The sequence below is a fragment of the Crocuta crocuta genome, unplaced genomic scaffold (assembly GCF_008692635.1).
Source record: "Crocuta crocuta isolate KB4526 unplaced genomic scaffold, BGI_CrCroc_1.0 scaffold112, whole genome shotgun sequence".
NCBI lineage: Eukaryota > Metazoa > Chordata > Mammalia > Carnivora > Hyaenidae > Crocuta > Crocuta crocuta.
The window spans coordinates 2406543-2417031 of record NW_027528818.1 but is presented as its reverse complement, the minus strand read 5'-3'; the positions used below and the strand labels follow the sequence as shown (position 1 = coordinate 2417031).

At 38.4% G+C, this 10489-nt stretch overlaps 1 non-coding gene across 1 annotated transcript; it reads left to right on the top strand.

Moving 5' to 3' along the window:
- Positions 1–453: 453 nt before the first annotated feature.
- LOC144224869 (U6 spliceosomal RNA) lies at positions 454–557 on the top strand. The gene has a single exon (XR_013333164.1). It is a non-coding gene; the product is annotated as a U6 spliceosomal RNA (small nuclear RNA).
- The last annotated feature ends 9932 nt before the right edge of the window (positions 558–10489 follow it).

The window sequence follows — 10489 nt, the reverse complement described above, 5'->3', positions numbered from 1 at the left end:
TATCAGATCAGTTTCAGAGGGAATGACAAAACTGGGTTTGACTCTACTGTTACTATTCCTTAGAGTATACTTGGGGATAAAACTAATAATGTCATATAGTGCCAAAGTATGCAGAAAAATATCCAAGTTCTCAGATATGGAAAGATCTGTGATAACCCATCCCTTAGAATAAGGGAGTCACAACCTGTACCATGTTAAATCCTTCCATGCCAAAGCCCTTACTGTGCCCTATTTTGGCTTAAAGCAGTTACAGAAGACCACCTCTGCCCCTGTTCCATAGAAACGGAGGAAAGATTGACAATAGAAAATTATAAAAAGAAAAAATTTAGCATGTCTGACTCTTTGTTGCTTCTATTTCCCTTGCTGCTAACACCTATAGATTAAAAACTTCTGCTTAGTCCCAAATATAGGCCTGTTACAGCTCNAAAAAAAAAAAAAAAAAAAAAAAAATGTGTGCTTGCTTTGGCAGCACATATACTAAAAGTGGAAAGATACAGAGATTAGCCTGGCCTCTGCAGAAGGACGACATGCTAATTCCTGAAGTCTGCCATATGTTTATCATGAAGGAAGACTTGGGGCACTTAGCAACTTACTAAAACATAATAACATAGGAGTCCCAGAAGAAGAGGAGAGAGAAGAAGGGGCAGAAGGTTTGAGCAAATAATAGCTAAAAACTTCTCTAATCTGGAGAAGGACACAGACATTGAAATCCAAGAAGCACAGAGAACTCCCATTAAATTCAACAAAGGCCAGCCATTGCCAAGTTATATCATAGTCAAATTCACAAAATACACAAATAAAGAAAGAATCCTGAAAGTAGCAAAGGAAAACAAAAAGGTCTTTAAACTGCAGAGGAAGACAGATCATGTTGGCAGCAGATCTGTCCACAAAACCTTGGCAGGCCATAAGGGAATAGCTGGATATATTCAATGTGCTGACTGGGAAAAATATGCAGCCAAGAATACTTTATCTGGCACGGCTGTCACTCAGAATAGGAGAGATAAAGAGTTTCCCAGACAAACCAAAACTAAAGGAGATTGTGACCACTAAACTAGTCCTGCAATAAATATTTTTTATTTTTTTTAATGTTTTATTTATTTCTGAGAGAGAGAGAGAGAGAGAGAGAGACAACGTGAGCAGGGGAGGGTCAGAGAGAGAGGGAGATACAGAATCCGAAGCAGTCTTCAGGCTCTGAGCTAGCTGTCAGCAGAGAGCCTGACACAGGGCTCGAACCCACGAACTGTGAGATCATGACCTGAGCCGAAGTTGGATGCTTAACCTACTGAGCCACCCAGGCACCCCAGGCCTGCAAGAAATATTAAGGGATGCTCTTTGAGTGGTGTGTGGAGAGACCAAAATCAACAAAGACTAGAAAAGAACATAGAGCATCACCAAAACATCAACTCTACAAGTAACACAATGGCATTACATTCATACCTTTTAATAATCGCTCTGAATGTAAATGGACTAAATACTCCAATCAAAAGACATAGGGTGTCAGAGGTGCCTGGGTGGCTTAGTTGGTTAAGCTACTGACTCTTGATTTTGGCTCTGGTCATGAGCTTACTGTTCATGAGATCAAGCAACATGGAATCTGCTTGGGATTCTCTCTCTCTCTCTCTCTCTCTCTGCCCCTCTCCAGCTCTCACACTCTCTCTCTTTCTCAAAATAAATAAACATGGAATCTGCTTGGGATTCTCTCTCTCTCTCTCTCTCTCTCTCTGCCCCTCTCCAGCTCTCACACTCTCTCTCTTTCTCAAAATAAATAAATAAACATTTAAAAAGTCACAGGATATCAGGATGGATAAAAAAAAAAAAAACCCAAGGTCAATTTATATGCTGCCTACAAGAGACTCATTTTAGATCTAAAGACACCTGCAGATGGAAGGTGAGGGGATGGAGAACCATCTATCATGCTAATGAACATCAAAGAAAGCCAGAGTAGTCATACTTATATCAGACAAACTAGATTTTAAAACAAGGACTGTAACAAGAGATGAAGAAGAACATTTTATCATAATTAAGGGGTCTATCCACCAAGAAGATCTAACAATCATAAATATTTATGCCCCCAACTTGAGATACCTAATATATAAACCAATTAATAACAAACATAAAGAAACTCATTAATGATACTAGAATAATAGTAGGGGACTTTAACACCCCACTTACAGCAATGGATGGCAGGTCACTTAAGCAGAAAATCAACAAGAAAACAATGGTTTTGAATGACACACTTCACTGGATGGACTTAACAGATATATTCATAACATTTCATCCTAAAGCAGCGGAGTACACATTCTTTTCGAGTGCACATGAAACATTCTCCAGAACAGAACACATACTGGGTCATAAATCAGCCCTCAACAAATAAAAAAGATTGAGATCATACCATGCATATTTTCAGACCACAACGCTATGAAACTTGAAGCCAACCACAAGAAAAAAATTAGGAAGACCACAAATACATGGAGGTTAAAAAATATCCTACTTGAGGTGCCTGGGTGGCTCAGTCAGTTAAGCATGCAACTTAGGTTCATGTCATGATTTTGCAGTCCATGAGCTTGAGTCCCACATCAGGCTCTGTGCTGACAGCTCAGAGTCTGAAACCTGCTTTAGATTCTGCATCTCCCTCTCTGTCGCCCACCCACCACTCACAGTCTGTTTCTCTCTCTCGCTCAAAAATGAATAAACACTTAAAAAATTTAAAAAAAGTATATCCTACTAAAGAATGAATGAGTTAACCAGGAATTAAAGACAAAATAAAAAAGTATATGGAAGCAAATGAAAATGAAAACACAGTAGTCCAAAACCTTTGGGGTGAAGCAAAGGTAGTCCTAAGAGGGAAGTATACTGCAATACAGGCCTATCTCAAGAAGAATAAAAGTCTCAAATACACAACCTAACCTTATACCTAAAGAAATTAGAAAAATAACAGCAAATACAGCCTAAAGCAAGTAGAAGAAGGGAAGAAAAAAAAAAAGATTAGAGCAGAAATAAATGATACAGAAACAACAACAAAACCATGGAACAGAAGATCCTGGCAATAGATGTAGAAAAGCATTTGACAAAGTACAGCATCCATTCTTGAGAAAAACCCTCAACAAAGTAGTATTAGATGGACCATACCTCAGTGTCATAAAGGCCATACATATATGAAAGACCCACAGCTAATATCACCCTCAATGAGGAAAAACTGAGAACCTTTCCCATTTGGTCAAGAACAAGACAAGGACGTCCATTCTCACCATTACTATTTAACATAGTACTAGAAGTCTTAGCCTCAGCAATCAGACAGTAAAAAGAAATAAAAGGCATCCAGATCAGCAAGGAAGACATCAAACTTTCACTGTTTGCAGACGACATGATACTTTATGTGGAAAACCCAAAAGACTCCATCAAAACATTGCTAGCACTAATACATGAATTCAGCAGTCATAGGATATAAAATCAACGTACAGAAATCTGTTGCATTTTATATAGCAATAATGAAGCATCAGGGAAAGAAATCAAGGAATCAGTCCCATTTGCAACCGCACCAAAAACAATAAGATACCTAGAAATAAACCTCACCAAAGAGGTAAAAGATCTGTACTCTGAAAACTGTAGAACATTTATGAAAGAAATTGAAGGGACCACAAAGAGATGGAAAAGCATTCCATGCTCATGGATTGGAAGGACAAATATTGTTAAAAATGTCTATACTACCCAAAGCAATCTACACATGTAATGCAATCCCTAACAAAATACCACCAGCATTTTTCATGGGGCTAGAACAAACAATCCTAAAATTTGTAAGGAACCACAAAAGACCCTAAATAGCCAAAGCAATCCTGAAAAAGAAAAACAAAATGGTGGCATCACAGTTCGAGATTTCAAGCTATTTTACAAAGCTGTAGTCATCAAGATAATATGGTACTGATACAGAAACAGACAATCAGTGGAACAGAATAGAAAACACAGAAATGCACCCACAACTCTATGGTCAACTAATCTTTGGCAAAGCAGAAAAAAGAAAAGTCAATGGAAAAAAGATAGTCTCTTCAACAAATGATGTTAGGAAAACTGGATAGCAACATTCAGAAGAATGAAACTGGACTTTCTTACAGCATACATAAAAAAAAAATTCAAAATGGATTAAAGACCTAAATGTGAGACAAAAAAACCCCATCAAAATCCTAGAGGAGAACACAGGAGCAACCTCTTTGACCTTGGCCAAAGCAACTTCTTACTAGACACGTCTCTGGAGGCAAGGCGAACAAAATAAAACAAATGAACAAACAAAAAGAACTATTGGGACTTCACAGGATAAAATGCTTCTACACAGTGAAGGAAACAGTCAACAAAATAAAGGCAGCCTACAGGATAGAAGATATTTGCAAAAGACATATCTGATAAAGGGTTGGTATCCAAAGTCTACAAAAAACTTATCAAACTCAACACCCAGAAAGCAAATAATCCAGTGAAGAAATGGGCAGAAGACATCCAGATGGCCAACAGGCAGATGAAAAGATGCTCAGCATCACTCATTATCAAGGAAATACAAATCAAAATCAAAATAAGATACCACTCACACATGTCAGAATGGCTAACATTAACCACACAGGAAAAAATAGGTATTGCTGAGGATGTGAAGAAAGGGGAACCCTCTTGCATTGCTGGTGGGAATGCAAATTGGTGGAGCAACTCTGGAAAACAGTATGAAGTTTCCTCAAAAAGTTAAAAATAGAATTACCTTAAAACCCAGCAATTGCTCTAACAGGTATTTACCCAAAGGATACAAAAATACAGATTTGAAGGGGCACATGCACCCCAATGTTTATAGCAGCATTATCAACAATAGCCAAACTATGGCAAGAGCCCAAATGTCCATTGACTGATGAATGAATAAAGAAGATGTGACGTATATACACAATGGAATATTACTAAGTCATCAAAAAGAATGAAATCCTGCCATTTGCAATGACATTCGTGGAGCTAGAGTGTGTTGGGCTAAGCAAAATATGTCACAGAAAGACAAATATATGATTTCACTCATCTATGTGGAATGTATGAAACAAAACAGATGAACATATGAGAAAGGGAAAAAAAAAGAACAAATTGAAGGTTGATGGAGGGACCTGAGTGGCGGAGGGGCTAGTTGGGTGATGGGTATTAAGAAAGGCAGTGTTGTTGTGATGAGCACTGGGTGTTGTACATAAGTGATGAATTACCAAATTCTACTCCTGAAACCAATATGGCACTGCTTGTTAACTAAGTAGAAGTCAACTAAAAATTAAAAAAAAAAAAAAAAGAATTACTAAAAATTCTCTTTACCCAAAACTTACCGTGCCTGAGGCAATAAGGAAGTAGTCAAAGAAGTCATCATCCCAATTCTTCAAGATTGAAAAGTGATCAAAACTCAGGGGGGAACTGAAACTGTGCCCCATAGAGTTAATGAGATTAAATGACCAGAAAGTTTAAAGTTTGTTTTTCAGATAACTGTTTCCCCCTCATCTGCTATTGTGTCTTTCTTTTCAGACCCCACCCACAAACTCACTAGCTGCCTCTGCAGAGGCCTGGACTCAAGGTCCACTGATATGGTTCCAGCCTAGCAACAAGCAAGGCCCTGCATGCCTTACCCTAGACAACAAGCCTAAGACCCCATCCAGGTCATACCAGCTCTTGGAGCCCAGAGCCCCTTCTTCTTGTTCTAAGATAACTTCCTGATGTCAGGGACTGAACTTTGCCTTGTTCTGATGTTAAGTCTCCACCCCAAAGTGAACATGGGAATATACATTACATACATGTTTGCTCAGTGCACATACTCCATCTTTCCTCATAAATAATCATAGATTTCCTTATCCTTTTATCAAGATGTGTGTAAAGGGTTCTTTGGATTTTTTCTCTCCTGTCTGTTCCAGTCTATTCCAATATTGCATTGGTTCCTTCACATTGTATTTATTGGAATTCTTTTGCTACCCATGTACTCTGTTAAAAGTGCTTTATGAAATGCAAAAACAGATAATCTAAGATAAGCACAAACATGTTTGTTTGTCCATGGGAATTAACAGAGAACATATATCACTTTTAAGCTTCCCATCATTTGTGTTACATGAAGTTCCTCCCAATGAAGAACACTAGGTTAAAAAATATATGTATTCATATCTAGCAATGAGGGGCTTTATGCTCAGGGAAGATCAGCCAGTCACGCTGCCACCAAGGGACATAAAAACATAAGGTTGACCATCAGTGCTTTCTGAGGAAAGATTGTTGGTCAACAGAGGGAAATGATAAAGGACACTTTCAAGTTTTAATGTTTGTGGGACCTGTTCCTGGGCTCTCAGAGAAGTTATACTTTAATGTTTATCAAGGACAAAATGACTCAGCAAAGCCTCAAATCGTGGGCTCTGTTTCTGCCCCAAGCGCTCCATTAAAAAGGAAAATAACCAAAAAGGAGCCTTCTGAACATAAAGATATGAAAAACAAAGAAACCTCTCTTGTTCCCACGAGATTAAAGTCATACAGCCTTGCATATACCAAATACATAAGATAAAGTCTGTAACTTTCTGGAAAGTCCTTCACCATGATAATTTGTAACTCTTGATGTAAAAATTATGTATAACCCTGCATCAAATGTCCTTTTCCTGGAGCACTCTCTTCTTTGTGAAGATTGTGTATCCCTGATAGCTGTCCTAATGTGGGCTGGAAAAAACCTTTTCCTTTCTCTTTAAAGTTTTTAAGGGGCGCCTGGGTGGCTCAGTCAGTTAAGCATCCAACTTCGGCTTAGGTCATGATATCACGGTTTGGGCGTTGGAGGCCCATGTCGGGCTCTGCTGACAGCTAGCTCAGAGCCTGGAGCTTGCTTCAGATTCTCTATCTCCCTCTCTCTCTGACCCTCCCCTGCTCACGCTGTCTCCCTCTCTCACACAAATAAATAAAAAACATTAAAAAAATACAAAGTTTTTCAAAGGTTTGCTCATTTTGCATCAACAATGCTGGCCCATGGAAATTGTGAGACAATAAATACATGCTGTTTTAAGGCCATAAATTTAGTTTTTTGAGTTTCTTTTGGAAAGCATGTGCTTTAATAATCTTTTTTAAAAATTATTTATTCTTAAGTTTACATCTAAGTTAGCATATTGTGCAACAATGATTTCAGGAGTAGATTCCCTAATGCCCCTTATCCATTTAGCCCATTCCCCTTCCTACAACCTCTCCAGCAACCCCCTGTTTGTTCCCCATATTTAAGAGTCTCTTATGTTTTGTCCCCCTCCTTGTTTTTATATTAATTTTGCTTCCCTTCCTTTATGTATCTTAAAGTCCTCACATGAGTGAAATCATGTGATATTTGTCTTTCTCTGACTAATTTCACTTAGCATAATACCCTCCAGTTCCATGCACGTAATTGCAAATGGCAAGATTTCATTCTTTTTGATTGCTTAGTAACACTCCATTGTATATATATACCACATCTTCTTTATCCATTCATTCATCAATGGACATTTGGGCTCTTTCTATACTTTGGCTACTGTTGATAGTGCTGCTATAAACATTGGGGTGTATGTGCCCCTCCAAAACAGCATATCTGTCTCCCTTAGATAAATACCTAGTAGTGCAATTGCTGGGTCATAGGGTAGTTCTATTTTTAATTTTTTAAGGAACCTCCATAACCATTTTCCAGAGTGGCTGCACCAGTTTGCATTCCCAGCAGCAGTGCAAAAGAGATCCCCTTTCTCCGCATCCTCACCAGCATCTGTTGTTGCATAAGTTGTTAATTTTAGCCATTCTGACAGCAGTGGGGTGGTATCTCATTGTAGTTTTGATTTGTATTTCCCTGATGATGAGTAATGTTGAGCATCTTTTCATGTGTCTGTTAGCCATCTGGATGTCTTCTTTGGAGAAGTGTCTAGTCATGTCTTTTGCCCATTTTTCTTCACTGGATTATTTGGTTTTTGGGTGTTGAGTTTGATAAGTTCTTTATAGATTTTGGATACTAACCCTTTATCTGATATGTCGTTTGCAAATATCTTCTCCCATTCTGTCGGTTGCCTTTTAGTTTTGTGGATTGTTTCCTTCACTGTGCAGAAGCCTTTTATTTTGATGAGGTCCCAATAGTTCATTTTTGCTTTTGTTTCCCTTGCCTCCAGACATTTATTGAGTAAGAAGTTGCAGTGGCCAAGGTCAAAGAGATTTTTGCCTGCTTTCTCCTCGAGGATTTTGATGGCCTCCTGTCTTACATTTAGGTCTTTCATCCATTTTGAGTTTATTTTTGTGTGTGGTGTAAGAAAGTGGTCCAGGTTCATTTTTCTGCGTGTCGCTGACCAGTTTTCCCAGCACCACATGCTGAAGAGACTGTCCTTATTCCATTAGATATTCTTTCCTGCCATGTCAAAGATTAGTTGGCCATACGTTAGTGGGTCCATTTTTCGGTTCTCTATTCTGTTCCATTGATCTGAGGGTCTGTTTTTGTACCAGTACCGTACTGTCTTGATGATTACAGCTTTGTAATTCAGTTTGAAGTCCGGGATTATCGTGATGCTTCCAGCTTTCAAGATTGCTTTGGCTATTCGGGGTCTTTTCTGATTCCATACAAATTTTAGGATTGTTTGTTCTAGCCCTGTGAAGAATGCTGGTGTTATTTTGATAGGGATTGCATTGAATGTATAGATTGCTTTGGGTCATATTGACATTTTAACAATATTTGTTCTTCCTATCCAGGAGCATGGAATATTTTTCCATTTTTTTGTGTGTGTCTTCTTCAATTTCTTTCATAAGCTTACTATAGTTTTCAGTGTATAGATTTTGGTAATTAAAAAAATTTTTTTTATATTTTTATTTATTTTTGAGAGATAGAGACAGAGCACAAGTTGGGGAGGAGCAGAGAGAGAAGGAGACACAGAATCCTAAGTAGGCTCCCGGCTCTGAGCTGTCAGCATAGAGCCTGATGCAGGGCTCAAACTTACAAACCGTGAGATCATGATCTGAGCCAAAGTTGGACGCTTAACCGACTGAGCCACCCAGGTGCCCCTTTTTTTTGGTACTCTTTTTAAACATAGCAATAGAATACAAATATATTAACTCTCTGGCCTCATTCTCTTCTATGTCTCCAAATGCTCTTGCCCTTCTCTCTTCCTCTTCCCTGGGTTTTCTGGTGCTCTAGGGTTATTCGGCCCTTCATGGGATGAAATGCAGGCTGTACCTGTCCTAGAAAGACTGGCCCATCCAAACCCTGGCCCAGGGCCTGGCATTTAGATGACATGGAGGGAGAGAGGAAATGCATTCAAATATACATCTGAGGCAGTCAGAGATTTCTAGGATACAATTCTTATTTTAAAAAGAGCAAGCAGGGGCACCTACCTGGGTGGCTCAGTTAGTTAAGCATCTGACTTCAGCTCAGGTCATGATTTCATAGTTTGTGAGTTCAAGCCCTGCATCAGGTCTGTGCTGACAGCTTGGAGCCACGAGCCTGCTTCGGATTCTGTCTCCCTCTCTCTCTGCCCCTCCCCTGCTCATGCTCTGTCTCTCTTTCTCTCTCTCAAAAGTAAATAAACATTAAAATTTTTTAAAATAAAAATTAAAAAAATATAAAAGAGCAAGCAATCTCTAAGGGACTAGAGCACACAACATTTAGTGTAAGTCTTCAGTATAGCACTTCACATCATGGCTCCTGCAAGTGCTCAGAGTTTCAGGGGAGCCTGCGTGTTTGGTAATTATTATGCATATGAGGGCTTTTAAGTAATGAGACAAGTATGTCGAATAAAAGCTGTATTTTCTAAAACGTACAACTCTGTAAGTATATATGGAGAGTTACAAACTTATTGTTACCAAGGGGTTTTGATTGTTGTTGTACACCTCCTCTACTGTAGTGATCTCAGTTTAATCTAAATGACTCTTCAACATTGGTTTCCAGACATACGTGAAACAAAAGTTACAAATGGTATCATTAAATCACTGTTGTGTGATTCCTTAAAGTATGATACCTATTGATTAATGTCATTATTCCCACCATGTCAAAAATAATTAAGAGAGTTTGTAACAATAAAAGGAAATTACTGCAAAGCTGTACTCAAAACAGTATGGTACTGGCACAAAGATAGACACATAGATTAATAGAACAGAAAAGGAGCCCAGAAATAAATGTACACTTATATGATCAAATAATCTATGATGAAGGAGGCAAGAATATGCAATGGGGAAAATGCTGTGTCTTTGATAAATGGTGTTAGGAAAACGACCACTTTCTTACACCATACCCAAGAATAAACTCAAAATGGATTAAGGATCACAAAAATCCTAGAAGAGAACTTGGGGCAGTAATTTCTTTGATATCAGCTGTAGAAACTTTTTTCTAGGTATATCTCTTCAGGCAAGGGAACCAAAAGCAAAATTGAACTGCTGGGACTACAATAAAATAAAAATCTCTTGCATAGCAAAGGAAACCATCAATAAAACAAAAAGTCACCCTACTGAATGAGAGAAGACATTTGCAAATGACATATCTGATAAG